The sequence below is a fragment of the Octopus sinensis genome, unplaced genomic scaffold, assembly GCF_006345805.1.
Source record: "Octopus sinensis unplaced genomic scaffold, ASM634580v1 Contig12563, whole genome shotgun sequence".
NCBI lineage: Eukaryota > Metazoa > Mollusca > Cephalopoda > Octopoda > Octopodidae > Octopus > Octopus sinensis.
Window position 1 is genome coordinate 225177 of NW_021832611.1, and position 14186 is coordinate 239362.

Genomic DNA, 14186 nt, shown 5'->3' on the forward strand with positions numbered 1-14186 from the left:
TCTTTAATGGAATTTTAAATATTTAAATATAATTCAGTCTATTTAAACAATTTGCCGTCGATTAAATGTCAATGCTGATTGTTCTGTTAAATTTAATTTTAAAAAGTAAAAATAAGTGTCCATCTTTGTTATTCAGTCCAAATCAGAAGTAAAGCATGTTAATTGTATAGCCTAGGGTTTACAAAAACTGTCACCTGAATAGCATCCCTATCCTTGATAATTTTCCGACAATTCAAAATTTGTTGATTTGATTTGAACCTAGATTAACTTGTAGGGACGTCTCGTACAATAATATTCTCTTTTTAAATGGGAGCATTTTCCCCACTTCACTTGTTGAATTGTAGTAATTTAATTTTAATTTTTTGACGACTGGATTCGAACCATCTTTCATTCATTTCCTCTCAAGCGTTTGACGGATTAATAAATTTAAAATTATTGTAATAAACTAATTTAAATTGAAGAACTTTGGATAATAACTTCTTGATCTCAATTGAAATGGGAGCATTTGATACCTTAGATAAAACTCGAAATACTGTATGGCATTGTCCATTTTAAATATAAAAGTTCTTTCCGTTCAAACAAAATCGTTTGTTTACCAAGATTGTTTGATAGAAATTTGAATCTTAAACAAGTGTTTGTCTCATTCGTATTAAAATTAAGAAATTTTATCAAAAACCCAATCAATGTGGTAGACATGAGCATTTTTGTTATCGAAGCTCGAAATTTTACGTCTTTATTATGTTTTTATAATTTTAGTTTTGTTTTATTTTCAAATCCCGAGATAATTTGTGGTTCAGATATTTCACGGTACGGAACGTATTTTTTATACATTTAATAACTTTGAAGTTCGATACATTTAAGAAAATCCACAACACCAGTTTTCTATATTTTTGAGGAACAAGACGATGCATTCAAACAGTTTTTATATTTATTGAGACTGGTAGTTCTAGCTATATATATAAATTTTGTCCAAAAATAGATATAAGCGGGGAATGTACGGTTGCGAGAATAGGTAGTCTTATAAACCAATTTATTATAAGCTTGTGGACAAGAAATCTTGACAGCAACATACAATTTAATAGAAACAACGCCAATATTTATAAAAGAGACTTCGAAAAAGTGATAATATAGAAAGCATCAATAAACAGGCCATCAAATGAAATCAATATAATTTTAAAAAATGTACAGAAACCTGATTTCCGAATGTTTTTCCAAAATATTTTAATTCTGATAATAATTTTAACTACAATATATTTAATAATGTTAGCTCATGTTATATTACTTTTTAGATATTTTATCAAGTCAATAAAAAAGAAAAAAAAAGGGTTTAACAAAAGATTTTTTAATTTTTACAAAAATAGGTCAAAATTAGAAAATCACTTCTTGATGATTCAAGAAAATAACATTTCTACGATTTGACTAACTTCTTATTTATTAATGCAAAAATAAAAGTTAATTCAGTCTAATAAACTAATTTCACTTGAGTTAACCTGCCTTAAGATTTCCTGTGGTATTTGAGACCAATTCGACTCATAGATTACAAATTCATCACATAATGATTGGCTTTAGACCAGGATGCAACAGATGAATGTAAAATCTCAAATTAATTATCGCAACTGATAATTAGAAAATCAGGATTCGCCAGTGGCCGCAACGCGGATAGCAAAAAAGTTACCTCACATGATTGCTATCGATACTATCTGGTACAGTTAGCTGGTTTCCCGGGAGTCATTAGTCTTCTTTCCAATGAGCTTCTTGACCGACGAGGGGTTTCATGGTTCTCAACCTTTTTAGCTAAAGGGCCAAATTGATAATTAAAAGTATTTTTGTGAGCCCCAGAAAAAATATTTTATTTGATTAAAAAAAAAGGCTTATCAATGTAAGACTTGATTTTGCTTGGAATCAACTATTTTATAGAAACGAGAAGTAAAGTTCAAAAACGGTGACGGCGAAGTTGATTTAAGTGTTCATCAATCACTCGATTTTTATACATACTTTTTGTTCGCGTAAATTTACTGAAAAGAACTTTACATGAATGCGTTGATCTAAAGCATTATCAACCAAGTTATGATATTTCCATTTTGGAATTCGACTTAAATTCAATAGTTCGCTTGACTTAAATAGCGCGGTATGTACGATTTTGCAGGAATATTATCATGATGCAATATGCTGTAATGCCAAATCACAGAAATCAACTCATCATCTGCTCGCCATCCAGCTATAAGATGTTGAAACTCAGTTTTCCATCCAACCATAGAAGGACATCAATCTGTGGCAATTCAAAATATTTTTGAAAGATCCAAATGTGCCTTTTCAGGGAATTAACAAGTTTACGGAATATAGCAGCTCATTTAGTAGAACCATGAAAATAACGTAGCGTGAGAAATTCTTCATTAATTTTAGAGTCAGGCATTACACCTAGAATAAACACCGTCATTTGTAAACATCACTAATATCTTTAGTGATGTCAAAAGCAATAGAATAGTGTACGAAGAAAATGAATTCTGTGAGAAAAAAATGAATTCGAAAAAAATGAAGCTAGCATTCTATATCGTCAGATATTTTCTCAATTATCCGAGTAACTGTATCTTTGCATAGCTGTAGTTTATAACATTTTGTTAAATTTCTGAAGAACAACGTTTTTCAGAAAATATAAAGATAGCGTGCTTAATGAATTCTCCGTCCGAATACGGCTTCATATTTTTTGCAAGTAGATGATAAATTTTGAAAGAAGCTATTGTAACGAAATTGATGACATAGGCTGTTTAAACAGGCAATGTGATTAGACATTTTCTTCGAAGACCAAAAATCTGGGTTAAATGCACGATTTTCTTGAATAATTTTTCTATTTCTTGTAATACGTTTAAGAAATTACAAGCAATACTAATTTTTTTTTTTTAAAAGAGAAAATTCTTTTGTGAACTATTCATAGTAACTGATTGTTAAGGACAATAAGAAGAAGAACTGATGGCGATCCTGTTTCCCCTCACTATTGCTTGGGACACGTTCTGGAGGAGCCATCAGTGCTGGAACCACCTGGATTGGACCGAGGAGATGGAAAACGCCCAGACGGGATGACTATCTTTCCGTTTTTGGAAGGAAAGCCTCTCGTATGGGATTCAACATGTTCCGACTCCTTGTCCAAGACAAACATGTTGGAAAGTGCCTGCAATGCTGGCACAGCTGCGGATAGAGCAGAGGACATCAAGAAGAAGAAATATGATGGCCTCACCGATCGCTACGTTTTCCGGCCGGTTGCTGTCGAAACCCTGGGATCGATTGGGAAGGAGTCGTTGTGCTTTCTCAAGAGTATTGGACGTCTCAAGACCTTGAAAACACACAATCCTCTGGAGACGAGATGGCTCCTCCAGAACGTGTCCCAAGCAATAGTGAGGGGAAACAGGATCGCCATCAGTTCTTCTTCTTATTGTCCTTAACAATCAGTTACTATGAATAGTTCACAAGCAATACTAATTAAAATTTAATACAAAAGATTTTTAATTTAACAACAATAGTTAAAACATTTAAAAATTTTTTAACCATAAATAGTTTATTGTATGAAACAAACAGAAAAAAAAGCACAGTTAAAATCCGGCTTTTTTATTTAACATATGTAATATTTTTTTATAATTTGCACACTTTCAAAGCTTTAAAAGGTTGACTTGACAGATTTAAAAAGGGACATGAGCTGAGATTTATATAAATTTGCGGAGAAAATAATTATGCGATTTGACTTATATCATTAAAAAAGAAACTTAAGATTTTCTTGGTCATTGAGAGAAAAAAATTACTTATCTCCTGAATTTCCAAAAGAATTGTACAACTTTCGACTTATTTTTATTAAAAATGTACTAGGTAAAAAAACTGGCGGTAAAATAACTAATTATTTTTCTAAAATCGATTTTTAATGTTTAAAAATCTCTATTTAATAAAACTCTTGTTTTTTGGGCACTTGGTGCCCCAAACAGACGTCGGACTGTATCTCTAATAAAAAGTTAAGACATAAACTAGGTCAATTTCAAAATTCTCAAAAGAACGAAGAAATATTTAAAAAATAAAAATCATCGATAACTTAAATTTTTTCAAAGAGGAGAAGAAATCGCGAATAGCCAGCCAATGGCTGCTCACATTTTTCGAGTAATTTTAACGAAGTCGAATTTAATAAAGCATTAATTTGTTCTGGACTATCAAAATATTTAAAAAAAATGTAACTCGTTATCTGGTATCCAAAAAACAAGTCGACCCCCGATTCTCAACATATCTTCGGCAAAGCTCAGCAAATAAAAATAAATTTTATAAGGATTAGAAGAAAGCAAATCATTTTCATAATTTATTTTATTCGCATGTTTGTTCAAACTTTCTCTTACTCCATACGGGGCTATAAATTATTTTTCTACGAGAATAACGATCAGTAACGATTGCATCAAATTTAATGTGGGATGTTTTTAAAGGAGATTTTAAAAAATCTGCAACTAAGATATCCATCAGATTATATCTGAGTCCATATTGATTAAAATTAGCAAAATTTGATTCATTTCTAGATCTCCATGTATTTTTTGCTCTTGTGGACTTTCCTGTAATAATTTTACGACAAAAATACCTCTTCCTCTTATCAGAGTACGATCAAGGTCATGCCCGAGAACAATTCCATCGTCATGAGCTGCAGCAAGTAAAATACTTCCTAAAATGGTTTAAAATGATAAAACATTACCAGTTCCGACAAATGGATCTAATATGAGATCAAATTGACTCACTCTGGCAAAATTACACATCACAAATGAAAGTAGAGGATCCATAGAGGTACGACCTGAAAATAATTTTTTTATAAACACCGATAAAAATTCTATTTGAGAGGGAATATTTTTTTGCTAAAATAAATCTTCTTCCAATTGCTTTTAAGTGTCCGAAAAATATATTTTCTACGTCCTTTTTGCCTATGTTGTAATTTTCCAAAAGAGCAAATTGATAATCAGGATTTTTCAGACTAACTTTTCCATCAAATATCGGAAAATTTACACTATTCAGCCTCTGTAAAAAATAGACTACAAAAATAAGAAAGACAACGTTTAGTTTCTCTTCTTGCTCCACTTTTGAAAAATGACGATTGAAAGTAGATATTTCATAAGACCATGTTAGATTAGGATCAGTTTTATACTTAAAATTACGTTTTTAAGTTTTAAATACTAGTATAGGATAGTATGATTTTGATAAATTGTTTAGGAACTCTTCCCAATTCTTACCTTCAGCAATCAAAATATAGGCCTTCCTCTTCAATAAATATATATAATAACCTTAAAAATATAGAGCGGGAAGTGAAATGAGTAAATGAATCCTCGTTCAGATAGCAAGTTATGAAGGGACCTGATTTTACATATTTGTTTTTAATAAGATCGAATGAAGGAATGAGAGCTCTAAGTTCCTGAAAATATAATAAATAATTTACAGGTAGCCAAAAATTTTCGAATTCGTTTGAAAAATGTAGAACATAAAAGTGCATTAAACACGTTGATTTGGGATATTTTAATTCTTTATAATTTAAAAATAATTCTTAATAATTTTTATTTAATATTACTTAATTTAATCTAATCCATGTAATTTTTTATATATCTAAAAAATCTCACAAAAATAAAATATCTTAAAAAATACAGGAAAATATAGGAGTTTTCTTTAATTTATTAAAAGATTTTTAGGCGTTCATAAACGACTATTATGGCTTTATTGCAAGAAGCTTTATTTCTTATGTGAAAATCACATCGACGATGGGAAACGTATAACTTTGGTCTTTAGGTCAAATGTGCTCATTAACTGCTCCCTCGTAAGATATCCCCAAAAAATCATTTCCATGTTAATTTAAAAAGTAGTGAAAAATTGTTAGCAATTTTGACATGTTGAAAATTTGTTTAATTTGGTTTAATATTTAATAACAAATAATTTCAAAACTTTTTTTATTACCTAGCAATTTCATATACTACATTCGCATCGAACAAAACAGTGCATGTCAGATTTTACAGTAGTGTGATAGGAAGTCAATTTTGTTAGTCTGATAAGATGTATGAATTTGAAAAACTTGTGAAAAACCAATTAAAAGAACGAAGGAAAATTGAAAATCAAGTAATAAATGAAGAAATGTCGTATTATTCGGATAAAATGTTTTACTTAGAGAACACGAAATAAGTGAAGATCCAAGAATTGTCAAATTAGAAAGATATTTAAAAACACTTCCTACTGGCGAGGAGTACAGGGAATCTTTAAGAGAGGTAGTTTTTAGTGTCATTGTCAGATCAGTGGCCTCAGAGAATTTTGTCAAAGCCAGTCATCTACCATCGTACGTCTAAATATGCGAATCGAAGAAATTATGAAAGATAATCAGCAACTATCATTAGAATTCAAACAACTTAATACAACAAATGAGGAATTAGAGACCAGATTATCAGACATTCAAAATAAACCAACAAAGGATATAAACAGTACAACTCAAAAAGAAAATGTCCGTTTGAAAAATGACAATGAAAAATTAAAAAAAGTATTTTTCGTCATGTACAATAAAGCATGTAGAAAGGTTAAAAACAAGTAATAAATCTATTGAAAGCGAAAACTTGTTGAAAATCGCCGAACTTGAGAGCCGACTTAAAATAGAAATCTCAACTATCAAAGTTTTACAGGATAAAGAAAAAGAACTAACTGACCAACTTGATACAACTAAAAAAAGCATGAGAGAAGTTGTTTTTTGTTCTTAAATTACTTAGATGGCTGGAAAACAATCTGACTTAATGGACGAAAATTGTTTTCTTACTGAACAGCTTCGTAAATTTCAAATATCAACAACTAGAAGAATTCATGCTGAAGATCGAAAAACTATAAAACAAATTGAAAGTTGTTTCAAGCAATTAAAATCAACTGTGGCGTTCTATTCAAATATATTTTCAAAAGAAAACCAGAATTTGAATTTTAAAAATGATAAATTTGAAAAGCATGTGAATGAAACGGAGAGTGGAGAAACAATAAAACAAAATTTGAAAAATTTTGATAAAATTAACTATGCCGAGAAAACAGTCTGTAATAAGGAGCTAATTGACGAAGAATTAAATGAAAGTTCTGACTTTTTAGAGCAAAAATTACTAAACGATGGCGATTTTGAAAACGAAACCTCAATTAATTATTCAGATCTTCTTAAAAATCTTCAGCAAGAAATACGTGTTATTGGTCAAAAGGCCAGTTCAGTTGCTGCGGATCGAATTACTGATAATTTATCTTGTCCTATGCAATAAATATTACATTTTTTCAAATATGATTTTTTTTGAAATTACAGATTTAAAAACCGTATTTTCGTATATACGATGGGTCTCATCTTTACACATGATGTCCGATATTTTGATTAGACTCATTTATAAGACGGATGACAAAAAGTAAGTAAAATGAGAAAAGTAAACAATTAAAATCAGCAGAAATCTAATTTTACGGTTTCGTATAAAGTATTTGAATTTTAGATTCGGAAAAAATAAGAAAATTATTCTTTAAATTATTATTTTGTACTTTTTTTAAATAGTTCATAAAACTGCTCACCGGAAATCATTATACTCCGTCTTCTCTTCTTCATTTAAGCCATTTCTGCCTCAAATAAGCTTAGTGAAAAGTTGGCCATCTTCTCTCCCGTGATGAAATTTAGCATTTGAGAAACGATTTGATACAAATATCTGGCGGAATTTCGTTCCAAAGATAGATAATCTTCTAACAAACTGTAGCTAATCAATGTCATGTAAATGTCCTGTTTTCGCTAGCTGTTTCTATTTTTGACCGTCAATTTATATGTAAATACTAAAAAACTGTAGAAAAAAATGTTAATCAAACTGATCAAAATTTGAAATTATGTAACGAATATTTTTTTTCTAATTTTTCAAAAATCTTAAAATTAAATTTTTTTGTTGGAAATCAAATTTTACAATATATTTAAAATGTTTTTAATGTAAAGCGCTTTATTAATTGTGACCGGTTGAATATGAGCCCAGGTTGAATACGAGCCGTTAAACGAGCCGTTTAAATTGCTCCATTTAAATTGATGTTTAGAGCTTCTGCCGATGAATCTATAAATGATCACTACACCGAAGTGGAAATGAATGAGATATTCGAACAAATTGATTCTTGGAATGAAGAAGCACAGTCTGAAGCGACTGAGTATCTTGCATGGTTTTGGTCATCAAGTGAAACTACGAGAACCAAGTTTTCCTTTGATTTTTTCCTGGTCGTCAGAGTTTCTGATTGTTACTATATGATCCCCCATATCCTGTAATTGATTTCATAGGCTGTGCGTTATGAAATTCAGGGGACTGTTTATGGGATATAGGTTGGACAGTCCACTCCCAGACGGTTCGACAGCAGCAGCGGCCACTACCAATCCCTGGTCCGCTCGGCCATCAAGGGCATTCGAGGGGTGTTGTACTGCTGGAGAAACAATGCAGTGACATGCACCTATTGTCGTTCAAGAAGCACACCTGTCTGTTTTACGGTTTCGTATACAGTATTTGGATTTTAGATTAGGAAAAAATGAGAAAATTTTTTGTTAATTTTTTTTCAAAAAAGTTCTGCCCCAATTCATAAATAAACGACAGTATATGAAAAATTAAACAGCAAATTCAAACTGGTTTAGCATCACAATATACATTCCATCCAATTAGACACGAAAACATACAATTTTGATTATACACCAACACTCAAATCCAACACCTCACAAGAAAGCTTAAAATCAAAGAAAAGTTTCAAGAATTTTCCGCCTGCAGACAACTGAGTAATCTCCTCAGTGGCCTACCATAACAACCAAAGGTAGAAAACCGGGAAATGGTTGGACAGGTCTAGAACTGATATTGTCTCTGCATAAAGAATGAGTAGAGACTGAATGGCATCCCCCTCGTTTATTCGAGTGTAGAATGTGATAATTAGTGATCCCTCATTCACTGCGGGGAGTAATCCCGAACTTCAGAATTTGCCTCCTCGTCGACGCTTCCTAAAACCGAACATTCCCTTCTGTGTGGCTGAATTAGACAAAACAACTACAGTCAATCCTCTATCTATTGCCACCTACGGGACGGACCAAAATAATGGCAAAAAGGGACGTGGAAAAAGAAGGAAATACTCAATAATATTTAGTTCATTTAGTAATTTTGCGAATCCCTCGATTTTACATAAAAATCATCAATAATTCCATTCGGAGGCCTGTTTTATTCCAGCAATTATTGATAGTCTTGGAAGAAATATCACTCCAAGCATATGATGAAAAATTACTACATCTTTTATATTAAAGGGTTGAATGTGTGTTTGGGAATCAATTTCGTTCGCAATATGAGAGAGATGGTAATGATAAAATCGAGACTTGAAGCACTTGATTCTTCCTGCGTCCAATTATTATAATCTTTTGAGTTTCTGGAAGCAACAATAGCTCAATAAATTTACTGTGATAATAATAACGATTTTTTGCTTAAAAATTCAGAGATTTAAAACAATTGTGGCCAAAACGCATATCAAACAAACATTTCTACTCCAATTACAATGTAAATCCGTTGGACGAAGAAATAAGAAGTAATAGATGGGGCTTATTCAGTCACATCCTAAGAATGGACAGGAAAACTCCCGCAAATCTCGCAATAGAACACCACTACGCTCCTCATCCGGGAACGACCTTCCGAGAAGACCACAAATCACTCTAGCAACCCTCCTGCATCAAGACCTAACTTTGATTGGAAAAAAGTTGAAATCAGCAGACGATCATGAGCACCTGAGGGAACTATCGAGGAACAGAGGGACTTGGAAGCGATTAACATAACGCATCCAGGAGAGGCTGGCACACACGAGATAACTTTACTAACGTTATTTTGCGATGTGCTTATTAATAATAAAGCAATTGTTAATTATCAGCGACATAGTTTTGACTGTATCCAGTAACCAGGATGTCTTGTTTGGAATGTGTATGAGGGGGAACTTGTGAGAGGGAGGCAATGCAGGTTATCGGAGGTTTGATGGCGCACTCGATTAATGGGAGGGTGGTGACCTCCCAGTCTTAAAAGGTGAGGTCGACCACGGGCAATTCATGCTGACGATAACCTACATCCACTATATTAAATTTGTCAAAGTCATCGCCATCACTATCAACAAAATAATCACTAAAGCGATCGTGCTAAATTAAGGTTCTCATGCATTTGACTACTTGTCCATTGTGAGGACGATCGCTTTTATTGACTCGCGCGTATATTACAACGGAGAAAGTAAGGAATTTCATTTGAGTAGAGCAGATGTCTGATATCGGGTGTGAAACTGTACACAGGCCATGTGCTTCCCTGTGCCACAATCGCGTTGATCAATCTCATCTTGTTTGTCACTATTGGACTGCACATAAGAAGTCCTGGTTCTCCATTTGATTCGAAGCACCGAAATCCCGTCAGAGACCAACCAAAATATAAATGCTTGTCCAATTTTTAGTTGATCACAAACCTCAAGCTGCCGATCTAAAAAGACATTCCGTAAAAGACCTAAAGTCACTTTACCTACCGCATTGAACTAAGACTTAGTAAACAAAAAACTGGAGAGTGGAGAGGATCTTGATGTACGACGAACATTAGCAAACAACAGAAGGAATAAAAATGCATGTGTTGAAAGATACTAACCGTGGCACAAGGAAAACTTAGCTTGATTTTCCATGAGTGCAAAATAACTAACAAATCCTCAGAAATGCCTTTATTAGAAATGACCAACAGAACTAGGACGTCTTGTTCTTGTCCTCTCGCAAAGTGACCGTCCGGTTGAACACAATCTGCAGTCAGGGAGCAACAAACAACCTTCTTGTTTGGAATGTCGGAATCGGGATCCACGACAAAATACCCCAATCGCTCGAATTGAAACTTGTCATATATTTGTACATCGAGTAGTCCAGCATCGGCAAAAGCAGTCAATTCAGTGAAAGAGTCCTACAACAAAGAAAGAAGAGAACCTCGTTGACGTCACTAAGAAAGCCGTCGGGGACTTGTCTGCGATCCTCGGGAAGTTTGTGTTTGAAACTGGGATAAGGAGGGGGAATACAGGTTGGAATATAGTCTGACAGTGCAGGAGACAGGGAGGGAGACCCAGTGAATGAAAGAAGAACAGCGTTGGTGGTCGAGTGGGAGACAGTCAATAACGAGTTGGTCGTCTGTGGACTCGACGACTTGGACCATCAAATTGGTGTACTTCAAGCCAACGCAAGAGGAATGAGTGAGCCGTTTGAAGTTAGTGGCCTCAAATTGGTAGTCTGAGCGTTCGATGAAGATGACGGAGGAGAAGGCAATGGAATGTGAGCCGGCTTGAGGATTGGCAGGGAAGTCGGGGACAGTGAAGGAAGAGGGGTAAGTAAAGTTGCGTATGTAAAGTTTGAGTGGATTGAGGACAACCATAGTCCTAGACAGTGAGATGTGTTAGAAGGAACCGTTTGGCAATGGAATTGAGTACAGTACGAGTACAGGCATCGAGGAGTGAGGGATCAGTGTGTGAGAGGGACATGGTGACTCCGACGTTGGCACAAAAGTAGTTGAGAGCGTCGGGTGGGACTCCCCTTCTTCGAAGTGCAGAGAGAGTAAACAGTCTGGGGTCATCCCAATCACTAGAGTAGAAAAGTCGAGTAAACCTGACGAATCCTCGTTGGATGAGCTTGGCAATCTTCCTCTTGGACACAACACTGTAGTACAAGTTGAGTCGACTGTACTCCCACTGGACTGGACAGTACACGTCAAGGGCATTGCACAAATAAAAGTAGGACGACCGCCTACACTCCCCGTCATCAATCACCTGCTCTGGAACTCCTTGGTGCACAAAGAGTGAGTGATGTCCTCGATGGAGTCACACAAGCAGTGAGTAAAGTCATATGTGGGATACACACACCTACACTCCTCCTATTGGCACTACCAGTCATTCCCTGTTCGGTAGTGCTCGCAGTACTTTATTCGGTAGGCCACCGGGTCCATCTTCCCGTCCTCCATTCTGTGCTTCATTCTCAACGACGCCTCCCCCTCTTCCAACTTCCCTCTCCTCATGTCCTCGAACAGCCCCAATGACTCCCTCACCGGTCTCGTCCTCCACGGAGACTCCCCCACATTCGTCCCCTTCAACTCATCCGCCGACATGTGGCACACGTACGCCAAGTCCTTCCTGATCAGCTCCACTGCCAGAGAGTAAAGCTGCTCAAAGTAGTCCGACGCGTATGTGATTGCGTGAGGGGCGTATCCCAGCCACCGAATGTCCTCCTGAATCCCCAGGAAGAATCTCCTTTCTTCTTTCTCCGGATTCGTATCGTCATACCGAAGAAACGTGATTCCCCATTCGCCTTCCATATTACCCTCCCTTACCTTCGCATATCCGAAATTCACATTTATTGCCTTTGCGTGACCAATGTGCAGAATTCCGTTCGGTTCGGGCGGGAACCGAGTCCTCACCTACACTCACCAACCCCAACAACCATTCCCCCTGTCCTCTCCAAGTGAGCAGCCATGTGCTCCATTGTCCTCTCCGTCATCACATAACCCTCTGTCTTGTAGTTCTCTCCCACCTTGTGGAAACGCGCACAGTCACCACCCATATTCTTCACCATTTCTTCCCTTCTTCCTTTCCTTCTTTCATTCCCTTCACTCCCCACTTGCGAATACTGTCACACTCACTACACCACTCATACCAGCAATGACACCACACGCCTGATTGTCTCCCCTTCCCCCCACTTTACCTCATCTTTCACTCTCCCTGCAATCACATTCCAATTCTACCAATCAAATAGCCCACTTTTATCTCCCCACTTTCGATTTTCTCCCTGTTTTCCTCAATCACAGCCATTGCCTTATTCATTAACTCACACACCTACCGCCGCCCTTATGGTCTCCTCGTCAATTACTACGCCCACTCCACACGCCTCCTCAAACGCCCCCACGTCCACCTGCCACGGGTTGTCTGTCACGTAAGTAATGGCCGCTGAGATAATTACTCATCCAAACATACCACTCAGTTGTCCTTCCTTCACAAACTTGCCATTTCCGATGTATTCGCAGATCAGACGATGGTGATTCCAGAATTGATTTCGTAGTTTGCTGGCCAGATAGTAGATCAGTTTTCCCTCTGCCGGACTTATGTGTCCATTTACGGCTTCCACCTGATCATTGACTAATGTGAGTACCTCTCCTATTGCTTCCCCTATTTTTTGTCGAAGTTGCTTGTTTTTGAGAGTTTCTTTCGCTTTGCTCTCCGATAGGCCAATTCCCACCAAAACATCCAAATCGACGCACATTGAAATTTTGTTTTCATTGTTTATTTATTATTTTTAATGTTGATTTGTAAAATAATAACTGGTAGTAAAAATATATTGCCAGATTTCACAAATAATGAAAATCATTAAATATCTCCTTGTTTGGAAGGCATCTGGATGCGACGAAATTTATAATTTCTTTGTTAAAAGATTGGAATTTCTGCACGGATTTTTATGTGTTGAAATTAACAGAACAATCAATGGGGACTACATGCAAGAAAACTCGTTTTATACTGAAATAACATACCCAATTCTTAAAAAATGATTCTGAAATCCCGAATAATTTATACCATATAACATACATGCCGACACTTTATAAATTAGTTACTAAAAATGGAAAGGGCTTCTTAGCCATCCAACAGGACTACCTGCCAAAGACCAAGACCTTAGCAACCAAAGTCACATCACCCCGATTCAATTCCTCACAAAAACTGCTCCCCGCCCGTCCTGCACTTGCGTTGAGTCCAAAGTCCAACATCGGGAAAAGCTGAGAATGATCTTGAGGATTGTTGAAATCACCTAATTAATTACCCTAATTAACTGTTGTTGATTCTTGGGTTAAATAAAAAAATGGCAAACTGTCTGAGTTTGTGGATGCATTTGGCTTAATTCCCGACAATAAACTTGGTATAAGGAGACAGTGTCAGATGCTAAAGAGCAGGCCCTTATTAACCAGTGTCTAATTGAAGAATATGAAAATGGGCTATATTCTGCATGGATTGATTTCAAGTATGCTTTCGATTCAGTTGACCATGAGTTTTTATTTCATGTGATGAATTTTTTTAAAATACCTGTTTGGATTGTAACCTTGTGAAAAGTATTTTTAAAATGTAAACAAAATGTGAACTTAGCCATTCACGAAGACACGATGAAGTTGTAA

General features: G+C 35.5%; 1 pseudogene; it reads right to left on the minus strand.

Moving 5' to 3' along the window:
- Positions 1–10048: 10048 nt before the first annotated feature.
- Positions 10049–12642, minus strand: LOC115229393 (annotated as a pseudogene).
- Positions 12643–14186: the final 1544 nt, after the last annotated feature.